Genomic DNA, 22,608 nt, shown 5'->3' with positions numbered 1-22,608 from the left:
CAAAAGAACTTGTTCAGCAATAAAATCTATACCTTTCTATTTAATTTAAAAGTCTTTTTACATGATCTACAAATTTCAGACAAGATGGGTTTTATTAGCCCTTATTGGATGTCTCAGTTCATCTCTGGCCAAGAACCAATCATTACCAGATTTTAAACTATGATCCAGAAATCCAAATTCCATTTTCAGACATTATATTAAGAATAGCTAGTTGTTCATTTCAAAAATTTACCTTCAATAACAAAACTGATGATAACTTTCAAGAATTTTGTATCTGAAGGTGCTCAATATCTTGCCCAGAATTGCATAACCCCTACTTTCTGTCTGATACTCTCTATTATGCTCCCTCTTACATCATTTAGGAAGACACAAGATCTCTCTATTGTTCATCAAATTGATTAATAAATCCTAAATGTAATTCAGCATGGAGTCATCCACTTCTAGTCACCATTACTATTAATTTATTCTTCCTTTGACCCTTTGTAAAATATTTCTTTACTGATATCAACTTAAAGGTTCATGTCATGATTTCTTGTAATGCAAGAAGCTATTTACTTCTCTCTACCTTTTGTGGAAAAATCCTTATACTTAGCACTTAGGTCCAAGAGTCCAGTGGTGGACATCTTGCCTTCTATATTTTATTTTATTTTACTTCCAATCCTGATACAGGCCAAGATACTCTTGGGCTTCCTTAAATTATTTTCCCCCTCCTTTATTTTTATCATCAAGACTTTCTTTTGTGTTTTTATTTCTTTTGATTTTCATTAGGATATTTTTCATGCAACATTTAATTCTGCCTAATAACTTTGATAATGGAGATGCATTATTTGAGTATTTTTACTTCCTTTTTTTTTTCCAAAGGGAGATAAATTGTATTTAGAAAGTTATATGGCCAGGGCAGATATAGTGCCATGTTGAAAGATGTTCATCAGAAACTTTATATAGGTAACAAATAGATTTCTTCCTTCTCCTGTGCTTTCTAGATATGAAGACTTAATAATTCAGTAAAAAGGGCAAGTTCTGGGTCCAAATCCCTAGTTCTGAAACCTACTTTTTCTGTGACCTTGGGCAAGTTATTTAACTTCTCTGGGCCTCAGTTTCCTCATTTTAAAAATAAACTGTTTGAAATAGATGACCATTAAGGTCTCTTTCAGCTCTAAATCAATGATCTTCAACCACTTTTATTAAAAAAGAAAATATTTTCATAGTACCTTAAAGTTCACCAAACATCTACTCTAATTTTAACATTGAAATAATGCTATAAAGTAGGAAATACAATTCTTGTTATCTCCATTGTACAGATGAAGAAGCTGAGGATCATAAAAGTTAAATGGTTCAGTCATGGCCATGTATATAGGTTGGAAGAATTCAAAAGTAGAATTTTAACCCTGGTGTTCCTGATTTCAAGTTCAATATTCTATGCCCAATTACTGCACTGTTTCCTCTTGATTCCTTCAAAGTTACTTCTTAAAACTCTTTACCTTGATAATGACTCCTAAGCAAGACTAGATTTATTTTTAAGTATGAAATATGCTTAAATTTCACATCTGGATTTGAATGACAATTTCTAGAGTTTTTTCCCCTGATAACTTTATGTAAAAAACTTAATATTTTTGTATTTTTCTTAATAAGAAAATTGGATTCTGATTCATCTTTTATTAATGGGTGTGCAAGTCATTGGTCATTAAGGTGTATAGTCCTTATTGTATCTTCATAGCCAGACTTGTGAATAAATGCATCTTTGTATAATAATGATAAACTATGTGTTTTTTTTAAAAAAAAATAGTACTCCAAAAACCCAGTAAATTGTAGATATAGTTTAAAAGTAGTTGAAAAATTGGGCATTGTTCATGGTCTATAACCAGCGTGCATAAATGAACAGAAAAGAGTTCATTTATAAAAACTAGACATAGGATTGAGGAAGAATCCAGAAGAGTCAATAATCTTAGCAGGTTGTTCCTCTTAGGGCTTAAAAAAGAAGTGAGGCTAAAACATCTTTACCGCTTATTTCTTGGCTTTTGCGGGCTTTATCTTGACAACCTCCTGAGTTCCTTTATAAAAATCAAAGGGAAACCAAGAGAGAAAATTAAATATATAATTGTCTACAAATAACATTTAAAAACCACCTTTAACTATTCCTGCTTCTCTGACTTTGGTTAAGTCATTTAGCCTCTTGCACATTGGAGATAATCTAATACAGACACGTGGGTAGCACAGATGATGGATCACTGGGCATGGATTAAGAAAGTCCCAAATTTAAATCTTGCCTCCGATACTTACTAGCTGTGTGATTCAGGGTAAATCATTTAACTTGGCAGCCTCATTTTCCTCAACTGTGAAGTGAAGAGATTGAGCCTATTGTCTATTTAAGCTCCCTCTAATTCTCACTCTGAGATTCTTTCAACTCTTTGCAGAGACAAAACCAGGAATTCTTGCACCTGAGGAAAATTCTTTTGGGATCTGGCAATGGCCATCAGCAAAGAGACTAGTTCATGTTCAGCTATATTAAAAAGGGTGGAGGATAAATCTCAGAGAGTCTGACCACAACATGATTGATAAGGGATATTGAGGTGGGGGTGGGGTGGGTGACAAGATGAAAGAAAAAAGAAGGAGCCCGATGGCAGAGGAAAGTAGACTTTGTGAAAGGACGCCATATTGATAGTTGGATGGCATTGTGACATAGTGGGAACGTAACATCTTAGTAATAAAGTATAATGGCTGCATCAAAGGGAAGAATAAAATAGATTTGCTATAGAACAGTACATTTTTTCAGAATTATACTGTTACCTAAATATATTAAAATATGAGTCGTCTTTGAATTAAAATGATCACTCTTCCCTCTTTCAATTCTGTCTAGTATTATACAACAACTGATCAGTGACTAAAAGTCAAAATGATATAATCATATACTTTTCTGCTGAAGTTTCAGTTATAAAGGAGGCTGTAACAACAACAGAATTTAAAAGGTATAAAATATAGCCTAATAAAAATGCCATATAGTTTATAATCAGCTATAAAGGGAAGGAGGAGAAGAGAAAAAAGTATCTTTTCAACCAGAATGAAAATGTTTTAGACTTCAATGTGGGAATTTGGTTTTGTTTTCCTTTTTAAACTATGTCTAGTATTTCACTGTTTATGAAAATTTGTAGTTGGCTAAGAGAGACTATATATTATTGCTTAATCAATGAAGACAGGGTCATAAAATTCTTGGTTCCCCAGAGGAACCAAGTCATCTGTTTTTCTTTATCAAGTTGCTTTTCATCAGAAGCATTTATGATCTCTTCAGAAAGATAGCTTTTGTGATCCAAGATCCACTTGAACTCCAGTACTCAACAGCATTCATTTCTGTTATTAAAAGAAAAAAGAGCTGTTAAAGAAGACAAAAATATTGTATGCATGAATGTACACACACACACGTGCACACATATACACCCTAAAAATAATAAAATCTTTGTATTGGGTAATTGGAAGAGAAAACACATTTATTAAGCACTTACTGTGTCCTAGGCATTGTGATAAGCACTTTACAAATATTGTCTCATTGATTCTCAGAACCTTGGAAGGTAGGTGCTATTATGATTGCTGTTTTACAGTAGAGAAACAGGAGACATACAGAACTTAAGTTATTTGCCCAGCTAATGAGTATCTGAGGCCATATTGGAACTTTTATCAATGGATGCTGTTAATATCAAGGGGAGCAAAATGCTAGACTGAAAGCCAAAAAGGTGTTTTTCTCAGGAAGAAGCCCAAGGTAGCTTAGACAGAAGATTCACACTCTAATCTGAATGGCAAAGGAAGCTGACCTGACCAGACTTTAGCCAGGTAAAATGTGTGCTTAATGTGTGGTATATCTTCTGCCATTTGGGAACTCAAATGTGCCCTCAACGACTTTTGCCTCCAAGTTTATGAATAACCTCAATTCACAAGACTCATCACTTCATTCTATTATATTCACCCACAAGGATAATGAACAATAGACCTCACTACTCTCCTCCAACAATAACTACCCACTCCATGATGCCAAATTCTGCATTCTCTTTCTAAGCATTATCTCCTTGACTTCGATCTCTCTCTCTATTTCGCTCTTCTTAAACCGATTTCATTTTTTATTAACAAGCAATGTTTTTTTCTTTCTTTACGCTATCCAATTTTAAGTAAAAGAAAAAGAATATACCATTGCAGCAAATATGCAAATTTCCACATTGTCCATGTCCAAAACTGCTCTGTCTCTTGATGGATCTTGAATTTCACTTCTGCATCAGGAGGCAGATCGCCTATCATCATCAGTCCTCTAGAATCATGACTGGCCATTGATTTGATCAGGGATCTTCAGTTTTTCAACGTCCCTAGTATTATTCTGCTTTGGTTTACTTTACTGTATCAGCTCATGGAAGTTCTCCCAGGTTTCTCAAAACTGTTTTTTTTTTTAAGTTATTTCTGATGTTATAGTCATGTTTTATTACATTCACATACCATTGGTTATCTCCCAGTTCATTGGCATTCCCTTAGTATGAGGTTCTTTGGAACCACAAAACAGTTGCTCTAAATATTTTTGCATGCATATTTCCTCTTTTTCTCTTTATCTCTTTGGCATATAAGCCTAGTAGAGATATCACCGACTTGAAATAGACCCAGTTTAATGACTTTGTGGGAATAGTCCCAAACTGCTTCTTTGTCTTCCCTTTTGTTTTGTTTTGTTTTTCCTTAATTTCTATTTTCCTCACTGCTATTCTGACAATATTGCTTTGGGCAATACTGCTTCCCTCACTCCCTTTGTTCCTAATATCTTTTTGGAAATACATATGCCCTTCTTTTTCATTTTAAAGCCTTTTTAAATTAAATTTACAAGACTTTTTAAAAAAATGACTCTTGTTAAGTATATTCCATTCCTCTCCAAGTGTATATTTCCCTGGTATTTTTAGCTATGATCCAAAAACCTTAATCTTGCTCTCAAGTTAAATCTGAAACAATTGTTCACTTCCCAGATCTTTTCTCTCAAAAACCTTTCTCTTCTATTGGAAAAAGTGATATAAAATGTTACCTTTGCCCCTAGACCTTTTACTTTCTTGCTCAGAAAGTAATGTTCCCTAGAAATGCTTTCTATATCCCTTCCAACAGCACGTCTTCCCTCATATGAACCAGAAAGCATGGGTAATATTTAATAGGTTTGATGCTTTTGGGAAGGTTCTCTGTCACATCTTGGGTACATGACCCAGGAAAGACTACATGTCTCTACTAAATTAAGGGGTAAAATTTCAACTGGCTAACAGAGTAAATCAAGTGTTTCTTTAAATGCTAGCTTCCATTAGTATGTTTAAAATTCAATTTAGGTGCCACTTTTTAGGAATCCATCTATTTCATAAAGACAAGTAAGTAGTCTTTTTACAAGTGCATTTTTATTGATGTCTTTTTTTCATTTCTATGCATTTTCCACAGTATCCCTCTCCTTTCCCCTTCTGGAGAATCATCTCATATAACAAATATTTTTAAGGAAAAAATATGCAAAACAAATTATCAATCAATATATTTTAAAATTCTAAAAATATAGAAACATAAAAAACTTATATAACTTTTGAACTTCCTGTCTCTGCAAAGAGATGGAGTAGGGGAATTAAACAGAATGTTTAATGTGCAATGAAAATGGTCCCTAAAGGATGAAAAGAATAATTTTTGTATATGTCTCTGTGTATGTATGTGTGTGTTTGTGTACAAATGTTAGATAAAAAAAGGAACTGGAGCTAATTACCTTTTTTTTCTTAGAGAACAGAGTGAAAGATCTTTGACGGTATCAGGAAATGTTATTTGAGTTGAAGAATGGTCTTACTCAAACCCATTGATACATTTTTTACTGCTTCTCAACGGACAAAATCCTAGTGTGACTATTACAATTTGCCACTTACTTTTCTATAGAAGAAAGAACAAAAAGGAATAGATTTTATTTATTTAGAGAGGTATTAAGATTAGATATTTATAAAGAATATCTGAATTCATTTTAACTAGGAGCACATCAAAAGTGGTGGCATAAACTAGTTTGAGTAGCTGGTCACTGTAGGACCTATTGTTTTTGTTTTTTATTTTACTGCTGTTACTGAGAAAAAGGCAACAGTTTCTACTGTTCTGCCTTATAGGCTGTTATTAAGACACTCTTTTAAAAATGTTATTTTAGGCTATTGCAAAATGCTTTTCCTTACAGACAGAGCTTGCCTTTTGTTTTTCTTAGAAATATCTGATCTTTTCACAACATTTTCCTTTTGTATTTACTCTTAATTTCTATCTTCATCTTATGTTTGAAAGTCTAAAATAAGTATTAGGCAACTCTATAGCATCTTTTTTTTTTAAATCAGAAACAAATTACTAACAATATTAGTATCACCTTATGCTACCTTACTTTTTAACAATTACACACATACATATTAAAAATCTCTGGATAAAATTTATTCATCTGTTTATTTATTTATCTATCATCCATCTAAAATTTCTGTAGCTCTAAGTAATTCTTTTTTATCCTCAAGGTATTTTAATGATAGATTGTTTCTCTATCCACTTTAATTTCTCATTTTTTATTTTGATAATGAATTATACTTTCATTTTCTTACCTATTTTATCTTTCTTGTAGTTCCTAATTGCTTAAGAACTTTTTTCCAATGTAATAAAACAGATTGCCCATTATCTAATTCACTAACTCTCAAAGGGGGGGGGAGAGCCAAATTCTAAAATTTTAAAAAAAATTAAAGAAATTCAAAACAAAAGAGGCAGTTATGTGGAAGAATGAAAGGAATGCTAAATTTAGAGTCAGGAAATCCTGTGTTTGAATCCTACCTCACACACTTATTACTGTGTGACCCTGGAAAAGTCATTTAACATCTGTAGAACTTGGCTTCCTTTATAGCAAAAACAGATTGTTGGACTCAATGACTTCCAAGGTCCCTTCCAACCTTAATTCTATAATATAAATTCTTGGAAACTTTTATATCAATCATAGCCCAACAGAACTAAAAATTTAAGATAGACCCAAAAATTTAAAATGGAAGAAACCTCCATGCCAACTTACTCATTTTATAGATAAAGAAAATGGTACTGAGAAATTGTGAATTGTCCTAGGTCATATCAGTAGAAACATAAATCAGTACTTGAATCCAGTTTCTCTTGTTGCTAGAATTAGTGCTCTTTCTTCTACAAAATATGAAAGTATAATAACACAATTAGATACTAATTTTTAAAAAAGAAATAGAAAATTTAAACTCAATATCAAAATTATAAACTGAAAACATCATAAATTCCCCAATTTAAAAAATGAATCAAAGTACAAGTAAGTTTTACCACTTTTTTAAAAATTAATTTCTTTTAAAAATTACATTTATTGTTTATTTTAACACTCATTTAAAAATATTTTTGAGTTCCTAATTCTTTTTCTTTCTCCACTTCTTCTCCAACCCTTGAGAAGGCCAGCAATATGATATCAATTATGCAACACATTTCCACATTAGTAATATTGAAATAAAAAGAAAAAAAGAAAGTGAAAAATTGTACTTCAGTCTGCACTCAGAGTTCATCAGTTCTCTCTGCGAAGGAAGATTTTTTTCATGATTCCTTTGGAATTGTCTTAAATCATTGTCTCGTTCAGAGTAGTTAAGTCTTTCACAGTTGAGTATCTTTAAAATATTGCTGTTACTATATGCGACATTCTCCTGGTTCTACTAATTTCACTTTGTGTCAATTCATTTAAGAATTTCAGACAATAATATTCTATAATGAGTGCTTATACTTCACATATTTCATTACAATCAGCTTTCATCAAAACTTGTGCTGCCATTCCTCACTTTATGAACATCCCCTCAATTTTCAGTTCTTTGCCACTACAAAAAGGACTGTTACAAACATTTTTGTACAAATAGGTTCTTCTCCTTTTTCTTTGATTTCTTTGGGAAAAAGACCTACCAGTGGTATTACTGAGACAAGAGTGTGTACAGTTTTATTGCCTTTTGGACATAGTTCCAAATTGTTCTCCAAAATGAGTGGAATTCTTATCGCCATCAATATTGCATTTGTCAAGTTGGTGGATTGGAGGTGGTCACTCAGATACAATCTCCCAAAGGTCTTCTCTGAACAACCTTGAAATAATGCCTCAAATCACATTTTGGAGCAGAAAAGCCAACAAAAGGTTGACATGAGATATTTTGTGGTCTAAGACAACTTAAGAGGTCAGAAGAAGCTTATGACATCTGGGTAGAGGTCTCTGTGGAACTCGCACATTGCAACAATAGCTGCAGCAGCAATTTCAGGAGCTCATTTAGCAGAGACATTTTGGGTCATAATTCAGTGCTGTTGGTTAGTTCCAGAATATTAAGGTCCCTAATCATAGTACCAAACTAAAGAGAAGCAGTTGCACCTGCAGCTTAGGGGACGAAGAGTATTTCCTGAGTAAAGACCAGAACATATACCAGGAAAACAATTACCATATCTCTCCCAGAATCACCCCACCTGGAAAGCAACATATTTGAAGATTCCAAGAACCGGTTCTGAAAAGAGGAGCATAGAAAACCCTGAAGCTTGGGAAGTGCCTTCTTATCTACAGGTGAGCAGAACTTAACTTTAATATAAAGTACAAAGTCAAAAAATAGACTGGAAAAATGAGCAAAAACAAACAAACCAAAAAAGAATTTAACCATGAAAAGCTACTATGGAGTTGTCAGGAAATCATCATTAATTGCTTCATTGTTTAGTTTTGTTTCTTTAATTACTTGCCATTTGCCATTGCTATATTACTGGAATGACATGACTCTTCATCCAAATTCCTTTTTTTTTTTAACTTTTTAAATTTTATTTATTTATTTAAAACTATTTTTTCATGGTTACATGATTCATTTTTTTCTCTCTCTCCTCTTCCCTCCCCACTCCCAGAGCTGACAAGCAATTCCACTGGGTTTATTCAAATTTCTAATGACCAATAGCAGTATAAATAATTTACATTTATGCAATGAATTGTCTTCCTGGAATATGGTAAATACCAAGACAAAATATTTCATAAATAATCACACACAGGGTCATGTTGACCTTGTGGAAAACACTCACACACATAATAAAAATGTGCCTTAGTATCTCAATTTTTCCACTTCCCCTCCAAAACTTTTTGTTTTCCTTTTCTATCATGTTCACTAGTCTGATAATGTGAAGTGGTACCTCCTAGTTATCTTAATTGCAATTTTTAATCAATAGTAATTTAGGGCATTTTTAAATGTAACTACAGATATCTTTATTTTCTTCTTATGATAATTGCCTCTTCATATCTTTTGATCACTTACCAGTTGTGGAATGGCTCTTATTTTTATAAATATGATTCATTTCCCTATTAATTAAAATGTGATATTTTTCAGAGAAACTTGCAGTTTTTTCCCTCAAGTTTCCCACTTTCTAATCTTGTCTCCATTGAATTTATTTGTACAATAGCCTTTTAATTTAGTATAATAGAAATTATCCATTTTATCTCTCTTGAACCTTTCTCTCTCTAGTTTGGTCATAAGAATTTCCCTCATCAAGTTATCTTAAAGATAAAATATTCACACTCCTCTAATTTGCTAATGTATCACCTTTTAATCATCTGCCTATTTTGAACTTGTTTTGAGATACAGTGTGAGGTGTTGTTCTATACTTAGCTTCTGCTAAACTATTTTCTAGTTTTTCCAAACAGTTTTTGTCATATAAGTAGTTCTTGTCACAAGAACTTTTATCTTTGGTTATATCCCAAATACTAGATTATTATGGACGTTTACTATTATGTGTTGTATACCTAATCCATTCCATTAATCCACCACTATGTTTTTTGAAAGAATACTTTATTCCCCTCCAAGTTACATGTAAAAACAAATTTTAATCTTCATCTTTTTAAGTTTCCAGTTAAAAAATCTCTTCCTCCATCCCACGCTCTCTTACTTTTCTCTCTGTCGGTGCTCTTACCTCCCTGAGACAGTAACAATCTAACATAGATTTTATGTGTACAATCATGTAAAATGTTTTTTCCATATTAGTAATTTTATGGAAAAGATCTCAAACAAAAAAAGTAGAGTGAAATGTAGTATATTTCAGATTTCTTTCAAACTCCATCAGTTCTTAGCTAGTACCATATTCTTTTCATGATTAATGCTTCATAATATAGTTTGAAAACTGGTATTGGTTGCTACTTTCCTTCACCATTTTTTAAATAGATTCCCTGAATATTTTTTTACTTTTTATTCTTTGAGAAGAATTTTGTTATTATTGTTCCTATCTTTATAAAATAATTGTTGGTACTTGATCAGTATTGCACTAAATAAATAAATTAACAGGTAAAATTATTATTTTTACTATAGACTATTTCTTCAATTATCTAGATGTCATTATTTGTGTGGAAAGTGTTTCATAATTGTGTTCATATAGTTCCTGGGTTTGTCTTGTCAGGTTCAAGTTCAAGTGTTTTATATTTTCCATAGTTATTTTTAATGGAACTTTTCTTTCTATTTGGCAAAGAACAATTAATTTTAATATTGCACATATAGTTTGCAAAAATGGAGGAAAAAAGTCATCTTACCAAACTCCTTCTCTGAGACAAATATTCCCAAATATAAATATAATTCCCAAATAAGGAAAAGCTAAAACAGGGAAACCCATAGAACAATATCACTAAAAATATACACAAAAATATTAAAATAAAATGCTAGCAAAGAGGTTAAAATAGTAACTAGAAAGGCAATTAATATTAGCAATAATAATTAATAGTAATAATCCCTTATAATTAGCAGTTATTCAAAAGATTGTTAATTTATATAATAAATGTAGGATGGTTCAATAATGAGAAAGCTATAAATATGATAGATAATACTCTAGAATAATGAACATTAAAGGTAATTAAATTCACATGATTATATCATTAGATGTATAAAAAATCTTTGATGAAATTTGGTACTTATTTATATTAAAAATAATAAAAGTATACAAATAAGTTGATTTTTACCTATAATCCCTAAAGTCAAAAGCCAACATTGTTTGTAAAGGATATAAATTAAAAGCTATTTCAATAATATCAGTTAAGGCAAAGATCTCCATTATCACTGCTATTTTTGATATGGTCAAAAAATTTCTTAAAGTAGCAATAGAAGTATTAAAATAAATCAAGGGAAAAAGAATGTGCAAACAGGAAGCAAAAGTATTTACACTTATTAATAAAATTAGGACTCTGGTATTTAGATTTTAATAAAGTTTATTAGAATCACTTGAATAAGTAAAAGAAGAGAAGGAGATAGATATAAAGGCTATCTAACTTTCCACATGGCTGGTCCAGCAGCACCCCTGCTGGGAAGTTCCTTGGCAGGACACCTGAGACAGAGAACTCAAAAGCTTCCTGTTTAACCTCTTTTATCCTGTCTTTCACTTCTGGGTCAAATTCAGAGTCACATAGCTTACTCAGATATGTAGGGGATTTGACTCCATAAAAGGAGGAAGGGTAAATTTCCTTCACATACACTTCCATATCATATATTAGTTAAATAAAAGAATATTAAAGTTTCAATGAAAAAAAAACAGTTCAAAGAATAGCTTCTCTATTATAGTATAACATAAAGTAAGCCTAAGCTTTTATTAAAACCTAGTAGGAAGAAATAGAAAAAGAAATTTTATTCAAAATAACAAAAAAAGGCATGAAATATCTGGAGTCAACCATCCAATGAATGCTTTCTTTTCACTTTGGACTCACTTTGTGACCATGGCTTCAAAATATTTTTACAGAAATAAAAACAAATAATTGGGGAGATTGCCATTGTACATATATTTGTTTTCTGACAATAAGAGAAAAATTTTGACATTGCTATATTGATTACTAGAATTAGTTCCATTTCAAAAGAACTACCAAGAATTTCAAAGGAAATATTATTTAAACTTCAGATTCTTCATCTGCAGAATGAGAATCTAGATCAATGATCATTAAGGTTCCATTTAACTTTAAAGTTCTATTATAGATTTAGAATAAATGTAATTTATTTTCACATCATTCTTTGAAAACTTTTAATTAGCATAGACTAAATCCATTAAATCAGGTAACAGAAAGTTCACTATGAGTTACAGGATCTTGTTTTCAAAGATATGGTCTTGGACAACAGTCAAGCCACTGGTATGTAAACTGTGCTTGCAGTTGGTCTCCTTCATAAGATAACTGAACACATAAGGGAGACGAATGGTAGAAAGACATCCAAGCAGCTGCTTTGTGTTGACTGAGAGAGAGCAAAATCAAGAACGAGCAGGAGTAATGCCAAAGAAGTGACTCTAAAGAACAACTTTTAAGCAATGTGATGCGGTTAATTATTGCTAACAATGAAAATAGTAAAAGGTTCTGTGTAATCGACAGCTGTCTCAGAAGGGATGACTCAACATTGATAGTGAGGTCATGCACCCCAAGAGGCAGGACCTAGTAAAGAGTGACTAAAATTTGAATGAATTTTTATCATTATAATTCAGGTCATTTAACACAACTCCCTCAGTTTTATAGAAGATGAACCAAATCACATAGAAATAGCCTTCATCACCTGACACGTAGACGATTTCATTAGCCTTCCAGTTGGCACCCCAAACTCAATATTCTGCCACACTTCAGATCATTCTCCTCTCAGCTATGAAATGATCTTCCCAAAGCACGTGTCATCCCTTTATGCTTTTCCCCCTTATTCAATACATTTCAGTGCTTTCCTATGATGTCTAGGCTCAAATAGAAAGTGCCCTGTTTGGCTTCTAAAGCTCTTCATAACCTGGCTCTTCCCGACCTTCCCACTTTTCCCACACCTTACTCCCCTGTGGGTACCCCATGATTCAGTGGCATTAGCCGTTTTGTTCCTCTTCACACAATGCATTTCATCTCCTGATATGCTCCGTGCCTGGAATTCTCTCCCTCCTCATCTTCATCTCCTAGCTCCCAATCCCATTTAATGCCTCCTATTATGGGATGATCTCCAATTTATTCTCTCTATATCTCTTGTATATACTTGTCTTCCCAATTTGATTATCAGCTTTTCGAATTTGAGGGGATTTGTTTGCCTTTCTTTGTATCCCCAGTGCTCATCACAGTACCTGGCACACAGAAATATATGCTTATTGGACTGAATTGAGAAGCTGGAGAGCTTCAAGAAGAGACAACAAGCCAATATGAGGAATATGCCATATAAGGACTATTTAAAGAAACTAGAGACACTTAGCCACAAAACAGAAAACAAGATTCTCCTGATCGATATCTTCAAGGATTTGAAGGGATGTTATTTTTGCTTGGACTCTGACCATAGTACCAGAAACGATGAATGTTTACTTCCAAGAGGTAGAGTTAGACTTGCACTTACAAATAATTTGCATCATTCAAAAGTAGAATCAGATTCCTCTTGTAAGTGGAAGACTTCAGATAGAAACTGGATCATTCATCATGAGTGATGCTACAAAGGGTAGATATACAGATAGAAGTTTAGCTATTGAACTCAAGAACACACTCTAAGATCCTTTGGAATTCTGAGATTCCATTTTATGTGGTGTTATCCCTAAAAGATGTGCAGTATTTACATTTGTGGATATGGAAGCATTTGGTACATACAACATTCTATTTTTTTTTTCCTTAAGAAAGATGGAATTCTAACGGAATCATCAGGGCTACACTGAAATAGTACTTTTATCACTCTGATGGCCAAGGACCATGGAGGTTACATAGGACCTGAGCGGATTTAAAGTAGAAAAAGCATAAACTTCGGGGGAAGGGACATTAGAGGTGTCTAACACTTAAAATAATTTTTGAGAAACATTTAGTTTGTATGTGTGTGTGAGTGAGAGAGAGAGATTTTATTCACACATTTTAATGAATTAGGTAAAGATTGAAGAAGTTGTAACCGTGCAGATTCAGCAAAGAATGAATCTTAGAAATCTTAATGCTATTCTTATTCTTTCATTGTCAGAGTTGTAGTATGCAGTAGTGACACTAGTGGTCAGACAGAAAGGGAGTTAAGCTAGATGATGTCCTTCCTTCCCCTATTCTTTTTGTGTGCTATCTTCTGCCATTAGAGTGAAAGCTCCCTGAGGGCAAGTTCTAGTCTTCTTTTCCTTACTTGTATACCCAGTGATTAACAGAGTACCTGGCATATTTTTTCTTGTTCAGTCATTTTCAGTCATGTCCAACTCTCCATAATCTCATTTGAGAATCTCTTGGCCAAGATACTGTAGTGGTTTTATGTTTCCTTCTAAAGCTCATTTTACATATGAGGAACTGAGCAAAACAGGTTAAATTACTTGGCCAGAATCACATAGCTAGTCAGTGAGGACAGATTTGAACTCATGAAGATAAGTCTACCTGATTCTTAGCCCAGTGCTCTAGTACTACTTAGCCAACTCCTTGGTTCATAGAAGATAATTAATAAATGTTTATTAATTAATCCTTCTTTGAATCTTCTATGGTTCTAGATAGCTCTCATTTGATATCAAAATATCAGAAATAAACCCAGATGTGATTCAGTACAAATCCCAATATACCCTTATGACAATTAAATAGTTCAAATTTCACTTGTTTACATTATTAATTCTAGGACTAGTCATAGAACTTTGGAGGCACCCTATTAAAACAATAGAATTTTTTTTGAAAATGAGGGGATGCCCTTCAGTTGGGGAATGGCTGAACAAATTATGGTATATGTTGGTGATGGGATACTATTGTGCTCAAAGGAGTAATGAACTGGAGGAATTCCATGTGAACTGGAACATCCTCCAGGAATTGATGCAGAGTGAGAGGAGCAGAATCAGGAGAACATTGTACACAGAGACCAATGCACTGTGGTACAATCAAATGTAATGGATTTCTCTACTAGCAGCAACGCAATGATCCAGGACAATCCAGAGGAGAGTATGAGAAAGATGCAATCCACATCCAGAGGAAGAACTGTGAGAGCAGAAACACAGAAGAAAAACAACTGCTTGATTACATGGGTCGAGGGGATATGGTTGGAGATGTAGATTCTAAATGAACATCCCAGTGCAAACACCAATAGCATGGAAATAGGTTCTGATCAAGGACACATGGAAAACCCAGTGGAATTGCATGTCGGCTGTGGGAAGGGGGGGGGGAGGGGAAGGGAGGGAAAGAATATGATTCTTGTAACCAAGGAATAATGTTCTAATTTTCAAAAATAAAAATATATAATAAAAGAGAAAAACAATAGAATTTTAAACTAATTTAGTTCTATATTTATCATTTCTTTGTGTACAGGTTACTTAGGATATACTAAAAATAAGACTAAAAAAAGTCACCTCTCATATACTAAACTTTATTTTGTTTTAGGAAGCTGCCAAAGCAGTTCTTTCCAAGTCAGAGATCTGTTATCTTTTAGGTGATCATAATGCATTTCCTAAAATATGTATGGTCAAAATGAAACAATGCAGCAGAATTAGAATAAAGAAGTCCAACTTTAATCTCTTCCCCCTTACAATATATCCTCCACACCACTGCCAATTTATCTCCTTTAAATAGTACTGATGATGTCATATCCACCTTCAAAAAAACTTTCAATGATTCCTCATTACTTAAAGAAGTAGTCTCAAAATGGCAGTCCAGGACTTCAGAGAGGTTATGGCATGACATGAGCAGAGTATAGAAAGATGAGGGAAATATGATCAATAATTATAGGATAAGATAATGAGTCACTTCCCATGCAATTGTCAAAAATGGAGTAGTGCTCCCAAAGGAAATACATCAACCATTCTTCGGCACTCTGGCTCCTCCTGAAACTATCCAAGTCTCAGTGTCACCTTGCTGGCTCTTACTCTCAATTCTTTTTGATTGCCCTTATCACAGATATCTTTGAATTATAACTCCCCTAAAGCATACCCCTCTTCAGAACTTCCTTAGCTAAGGACATAAGCAGCATCTTTCTAGTCAACAGGTGTGCAGCTTTGTGGTCATCCTTGACTCCTCATTTTACTCACCTCACATATCCATGAAGTTGTCAAATTTGTCCCTTTCACCTCACTACCCCCACATTTGTTCCCTTTTCCCCATTGACAGACATATTCAAAATATGAATAAAAACTTAGTTTGACACCATGCATTTAGCTGAAAAGTTGTCTATATACACTGAAAAGTATTAATGAAATTATAAGTCTAGTTCTTTTCTTTGTTAGTAATTCTACTAACTAGCATCAATATAAAGAGGAAGAGATTAGATTATATATAATATATATATAATAAATAATAATAGGTTAGAAAAGTTTTGCTAGGTCAAAACCAAAAAAAAAAAAAAATCCTATTTCCTTGTTACTTTGTCAGAGAATTGTCCAGGTCTCTTGAGAGAGGTACACTCATCAGTAAAAGTCCAACATAAAGCTGAAAATGTTGTATTATTTGACTATAAGGACCTATTATTTAATTGTTGTATTGTGTATCTTTCCATTTTAAAAGTATCTTTTATTTTAAAAATAAATTAACCTGTACCGAGAGCTACATTGATCAAGTTGGCCGAATACTTAATATAAGGGTGGAATTTTAAATGAATGAAATAAGACAGTTATAATCATATCTGATATGGAAGATTCAAAATGCATATGGCTTCTTCAACAACACAATGGAGCCATAATATCAATAAAGTGGGTCATATGTTCAGTGAGACAGAAAGCACGTCTTTTTGTCCTGCACGATTCTTGTCCACGTGTTTCTGAAGAAGCCTTCAGAAGAATGGTCTAAAGTGCAAATAGTATCTAGGTTCTAGTCACTCTGCTGTGACCATAGTGCATTGCTTCTAGCATCTTGTCCCTAGCTTTAGTGAATTTATGATTCTTATGAAGAAGTGAGGAAATCCACCCCCCAAACCATGACACTCATTTGAGAACTGATGTTTTTCTGAATTTTAGGATGATCAGGTGTCATTTTTGAAGGATAAAACATAATTACCTTCATTTATAGGGTAATTTCCTGGTTGAGATAACTTCTGCTTAGCATGTAGCAGTGAACCTAAAACAAAATGTATATGATTATTTCTTTTTCTTTGCCTGTTGAAATCCTGAGTTAAAAAACCAAAACAATTGCTGAGTTATCTTTCCTTTATCTGTGAGTACTCTTCCAAAGTGAGGACAGTAGAATGAGTGGAGGTCCCATCATGGATGAAAAAGCAAAGGTGGGTGGGGTGTCTGTCAGGGAGGTGATAAAACAAAATGAACATTGATGGCGTGAAGTGAGTACTAAAGTGATATTATGTAAATGTTGCCTTTTTCTCTTGAGCATTAGGGAAGAAGGAAGGGGCATATGGGTTGAACCCCTGAAAGATTGACTTTTAAGTGCTTTTTTCCCCCTTGAGTAAGTGAGATGGAGAAGGGAAGGGGAAAAAGCAGTGGGGGAAAGGAATTTAGTCTCAAAGGAATCATTTTAAATGATTGCCTGTCCCTGTGAATCTGAGTGATGTCAGGAAAGAACAGAAAAGGGCAGATGATGAAACGAACATTTCACCTCAAAGTAGACTTTCACATGGAGTGTTCTTCCATAGCCTTCAGGAAAAGTTAGAAAAGTTGAATTTTTGTGAAATAGACTCCACCATCTTCTTGAATTAATAACTTTAGCATTCATATGTGAGTTATGATTTTAAACAATAAACATTAAAATGTTCTAAAACATCAAATTACATTTTCTAGCATATTTTTTCTAAACAAGTCAACAGGAAAAAAACAAGCAATAAGTTTATTACTGTAAACCCCAAACAAAAGGTTAATTCATTGCTTTTTCTCTTAGCTATTGTAAAATGTGATAGCACCTCGCTCTTTGTACCTTATGTATAGTAAGTGTTGAATGAATGAGATAATGAATCAGGGAGTGAGAGTGAATCAATTAAAATGACCATCCAGGACAAACAGAAAAAACAATTTTCTAGTCATAAATAACAGTGTCTGTCTCAAGTCCATGATGCAAATTCTAGATAAATATAGTGATCTTTTGACTTCTTTGATTATAAGAAGAAATGAAACAAAGTTAAAAACATCTTTAGAATACAGAAATAGGGTTCATTGTATCGAAAAGAATATGGAGACTAGTTCTTCGCTCTGTAAAGAAGTATTATGTCCCATTGATCATTCAGGGGGTATATCAACACCACAGAGTGTAATTTCAATATTCTTGTAGTCATAGAGGAAGTGCCATCTTAGGAAGTCGTAGAGATGACTAACAGCACCACGCAGAACATGGTATAGTGTGCAATTACAGTCAGTCCTGGTGGCCTTTACTGCATCTGGCATCATTATATGATAAAATGGTTCCTAATTGTAGTATTGATTTTTTTAATGGATTTTTCTTCTAACACACTCTAAGTAGAGATGCGACCACACACCACAGATGTATCACCAGGGGCATATATCTATAAAATGTGCATAGTAGGCACATGGATACTAGCTGTGTGTGTTACTTAGCAGCTAAAAAGAGAAAGAATTCTGTCACAGAAGGAGAGCAAGAGGAATGTTTACTGGTATTACATTTGCATAATTGTTATCACCATTGAGAAGATACAGCAGTTCTCTTTTTTCCTCTTGTAAATTGGCAAGTCATCACATATAACATACACATATATAATATATTATATATCATGCTTTTATATTTTTATAAATATATACACATGTATGTGTACATAAAACATGTGTAGATCACATTCCATCTCCAGTTGATAGGGGCTTTCATCGCCATTGCTATAGTTTATCTGATCTAGTCTTTCCCATTTCTTTCATTGAAGAAAATATATTCTTCAAGTGGGCGAAATGATAGCTTAATGCTGTGGATAATCTGCTGCTAGCAGATTCACAGTTTCTTGCTCTGAAGTCATTTTACTGTAAATATTTTAATTTTCTCTCCTAAATCATAAAACAATCTAAATATCATCATCATCATCACTTTGAGGGATCTAGAATCCTTGGGGCCCCAGTATGATACCACAAATATTCATGGATAGGCACTACAAAGAACAAATTCTAGAATTACATAATTCTTCCTTCTATAGTGGACTTGGTCTAGAAAGTCTTGACACTTTCTAGGCATTCCCCTTCCTCACTTCAGAAGGCTGGACCTAGATACTTTCTTCAATCAGTAACCTTATAATAGATGTTCCCAATCATCTCAAATGTCTAAAGCTTCTACATTCTTCCTTCTTGAAAAATAGGTTTACCACATAGGCGTCTCCAGTCCAGTAATCCCTATTTCATTCTCAGTGCTTCCCTGCCTCGGTCATTCATGGATTCTCCTCACAAATGGCTATTTCTCCTATTTTAGAGGAAAGAGTTCTTGGAAGCATAGGTATCGAGTCCTAGCTCTGTTACTTACCATATTGTTGTATCCTTGATTCATAGACATGGGAAGAATTTCTGTGTTGAAAAAGATAGTACTTTGTATAAAAGAATATTTTGGGATGGTTAAAAATTCCACACTTTTCCCCAAATGCAGCCTCATCTGTTCTCCTGGTATTATTTCCTTCTTCCGGGCTCAGCTTGTTGTCCATTTGCAGACTCTTTACACTAATGAGATAGGTGGCCAGGCTTGAAGTCACAAAGATCTGAGTTCAAATCTGGCCTTGGACACTTACTAGCTGTGTGACTCTAGGCAAATAACTTCACTCTGCCTCATTTCTTCATCTGTAAAATGAGCTATATAAGGAAATGGCAAACCCATCCATTATCTTTGCCAAGAAAACCCCAAATGGAGTCATGAAGAGTCACAGAAGAGTGAAAGAAATGAACAACAATGACAACAGGAACAGGTTCTAATGAACTCTTGGAAGGGCGATCCACAAAGCTGATTAATTTAACTCGGTTCAAATTAATACAAATTATTAAGTACTATTATATGCCAGACATTTTGTTAGGTGCCAGGGATACAAAGATAAAAATTAAATAGTTCTTGTCTTCAGTGAAGTATGAATCAGACTTTCTTTTAGTATCCCTACTTAGTACCTCACCAAACACTAAGTAAAGGTGCTAAAAGACACACTTTACACTTCAAAGAGTTTACATTCTGCATGGTAGAACACAGATAAGAAAATTCATAATATATATAGGGAAGAAGGTGTGAGCTCTAATAGCTGAAGAAATGAGAGAAAGTCTTTTCTACGATTCCCCCCCTAAAATTAGCTTTAAAGGGAGCTAGGGGCTCCAAAAGGAAGAAGGAGGTAGAGCTTGGCAATTAGGTGACTCAATGGGCAGAGCACTGGGCCCAGAAGACCTGAGTTCAAATATAATCACAGATACTTATTAACTGAGCGACTGAGCAAAGGATGTAACTTCTGGTTGTGTCTGTTTCTTCATCTGTAAAATAAACATAGTAATAGCACCTACCTTCCTGGATTGTTGTGAGGATCAAATGAGGTCATTATAAAGCAATTAGCACAGTCCTGGCACGTAGTTACTACTACATAAAATGTTGATGATGAGGATGATGAATGATGATGAGGATGATGTCAGGCTTGGGAGTAACCTGCAAGAAATCATGGATGAAGAAGATAGAATTTTGTGCATAGAAAAAAGCAAATAGCTCAGAAATCGTAGCTTAGATCCAAATTGTGAACGTCTTTAAATGCCACAGCAGGAAATTTTTTTTTCAATCCCAGAGGTGAGAGATCTCTTAAAGCTTGTTGAACATGGTCAGATCTATGCTTTAAGGAGATCAATTTGGCAGTAACTATATGGAGAATGAATAAGAAAAGGTAAGTGATTGGATACGAGGAGGTCAGTTCAGGTGGACTATTGATATTATCCACCTAAAAGATTGTTAGGATCTCAATTAGGATAGTTAGAGTGAGAAAAGAGAAAAGGAATGGAGGTAAGAGATGTTTGAAGGCAAAATCAATATAGCTTGGTAACTGATTGGATGGGAAGAAAAGAAGAAGAAGAAGAAGAAGAAGAAGAAGAAGAAGAAGAAGAAGAAGAAGAAGAAGAAGAAGAAGAAGAAGAAGAAGAAGAAGAAGAAGAAGAAGAAGAAGAAGAAGAAGAAGAAGGAGGAGGAGGAGGAGGAGGAGGAGGAGGAGGAGGAGGAGGAGGAGGAGGAGGAGGAGGAGGAGGAGGAGGAGGAGGAGGAGGAGGAGGAGGAGGAGGAGGAGGAGGAGGAGGAGGAGGAGGAGGAGGAGGAGGAGGAGGAGGAGGAGGAGGAGGAGGAGGAGGAGGAGGAGGAGGAGGAGGAGGAGGAGGAGGAGGAGGAGGAGGAGAACCAGAAATTCAAGTTTTGCAAGAAGCATAAATAAAATAATAATGCTGCCCTTTACAGAAGTAGGATGAACTTTATAGAAGTTAGATGAATAGGAAAGGCAAGGAAGAAAGAGTTAGGAGAAATACAATTAGTTTGTATTTTAGACATGTCGAATTTGACATTGCTGAGATATTCAGGTAGGGATGTTTAGAAAGTAGTTATAGATAGATATATAGGAGAAAAATGAAGGTCAGATATATAGATTTTGGAGTTTCCTACATATAAATGAAGATTTAGCCCCTATAAATGAATAAAAATCCCTCAGAGAGTATAGAGAAAGAAAAAAAGAATCATGTTGCAGACTCAACTTTAGGCCGTGGTGATATGTGGATGATGATCCAGCGAAGGATGATGAAAAGAATTATCAAAGGGATAGAAAGGAAAGCATTGTCATGGAAATCTAAAGGAGAGAGAATATTTAGAATCAAAGGAGATTGAAATGATGTCAAATGCTATAAAGGTATCAAAAAGGAGGAAGACTGAGGGAAATCTTTAGATTTATAATAAAGTGACCATTGTGAACTGGATTGAATAATTTTGTCAAGTAATAGTGACAGAAACTAGGGACTCCAAAGAATGGAGAAATAAGAGGTAGAAAATTAAAGATGATGAATGTAGACTTTTTTTCATAGGAGCTTGGCTATGAAATGGAGGAAAGGCATAGAATTCAGATTATTATAGCATACTAGAATTTCACTTTATGAAGTAGAAATTTACATCTACATGAACACCCACACTATCATTAATGATATTGCACAAAGGAAAGTACACCAAATCAGAAAATTGTTGCCACCTAAATATTGTGTTTTTAACTTGCAAGACTGACCTGAAATGGTGGCAAAGTTTGGGATTATTGAAATTGGTAAGAAGGGCTGAGAAGCTGGAGAAATGGTAAAGATCTGATGAAGTTCTAATGGTATTGGGTAAATAGCTTAGTGCATCTTTTCTTCTCGTCACAGGTTGTTATGAACATGGAATACTACCCTCAGGGATGGCCTCAGTACCTTTGTCAATAGAGAAGAGCCTGAGGATAAAGGAAATCTATACTACTCTTTAATTTTATGTTGGGCAACTAGGTGGTACAGTGGATAGAATGCAAGGCCTGTAGTCAGGAAGTTCGCAACCAGCCTCAAATACATACTAGTTGTGTTAACCTGGAGGAGTCACTTAAACTTGATTGCCTCAGTTCCTCATCTGAAAAATGAGTTGCAGAAAGAAATGCAAACCACTTCAGTATCTTTGCCAAGAAAACTCTCAATAGGATCAGAAAGAGTTGAACATGACTCAAATGATTTACTAACAACACCAAAAGATTATGTAGTCATTCCAAGGTTCATGACCAACAAGATAGAAGCCTATCA

The sequence above is a fragment of the Monodelphis domestica genome, chromosome 4 (genome assembly GCF_027887165.1).
Source record: "Monodelphis domestica isolate mMonDom1 chromosome 4, mMonDom1.pri, whole genome shotgun sequence".
NCBI lineage: Eukaryota > Metazoa > Chordata > Mammalia > Didelphimorphia > Didelphidae > Monodelphis > Monodelphis domestica.
Note: the sequence above shows the minus strand (reverse complement) of the source record.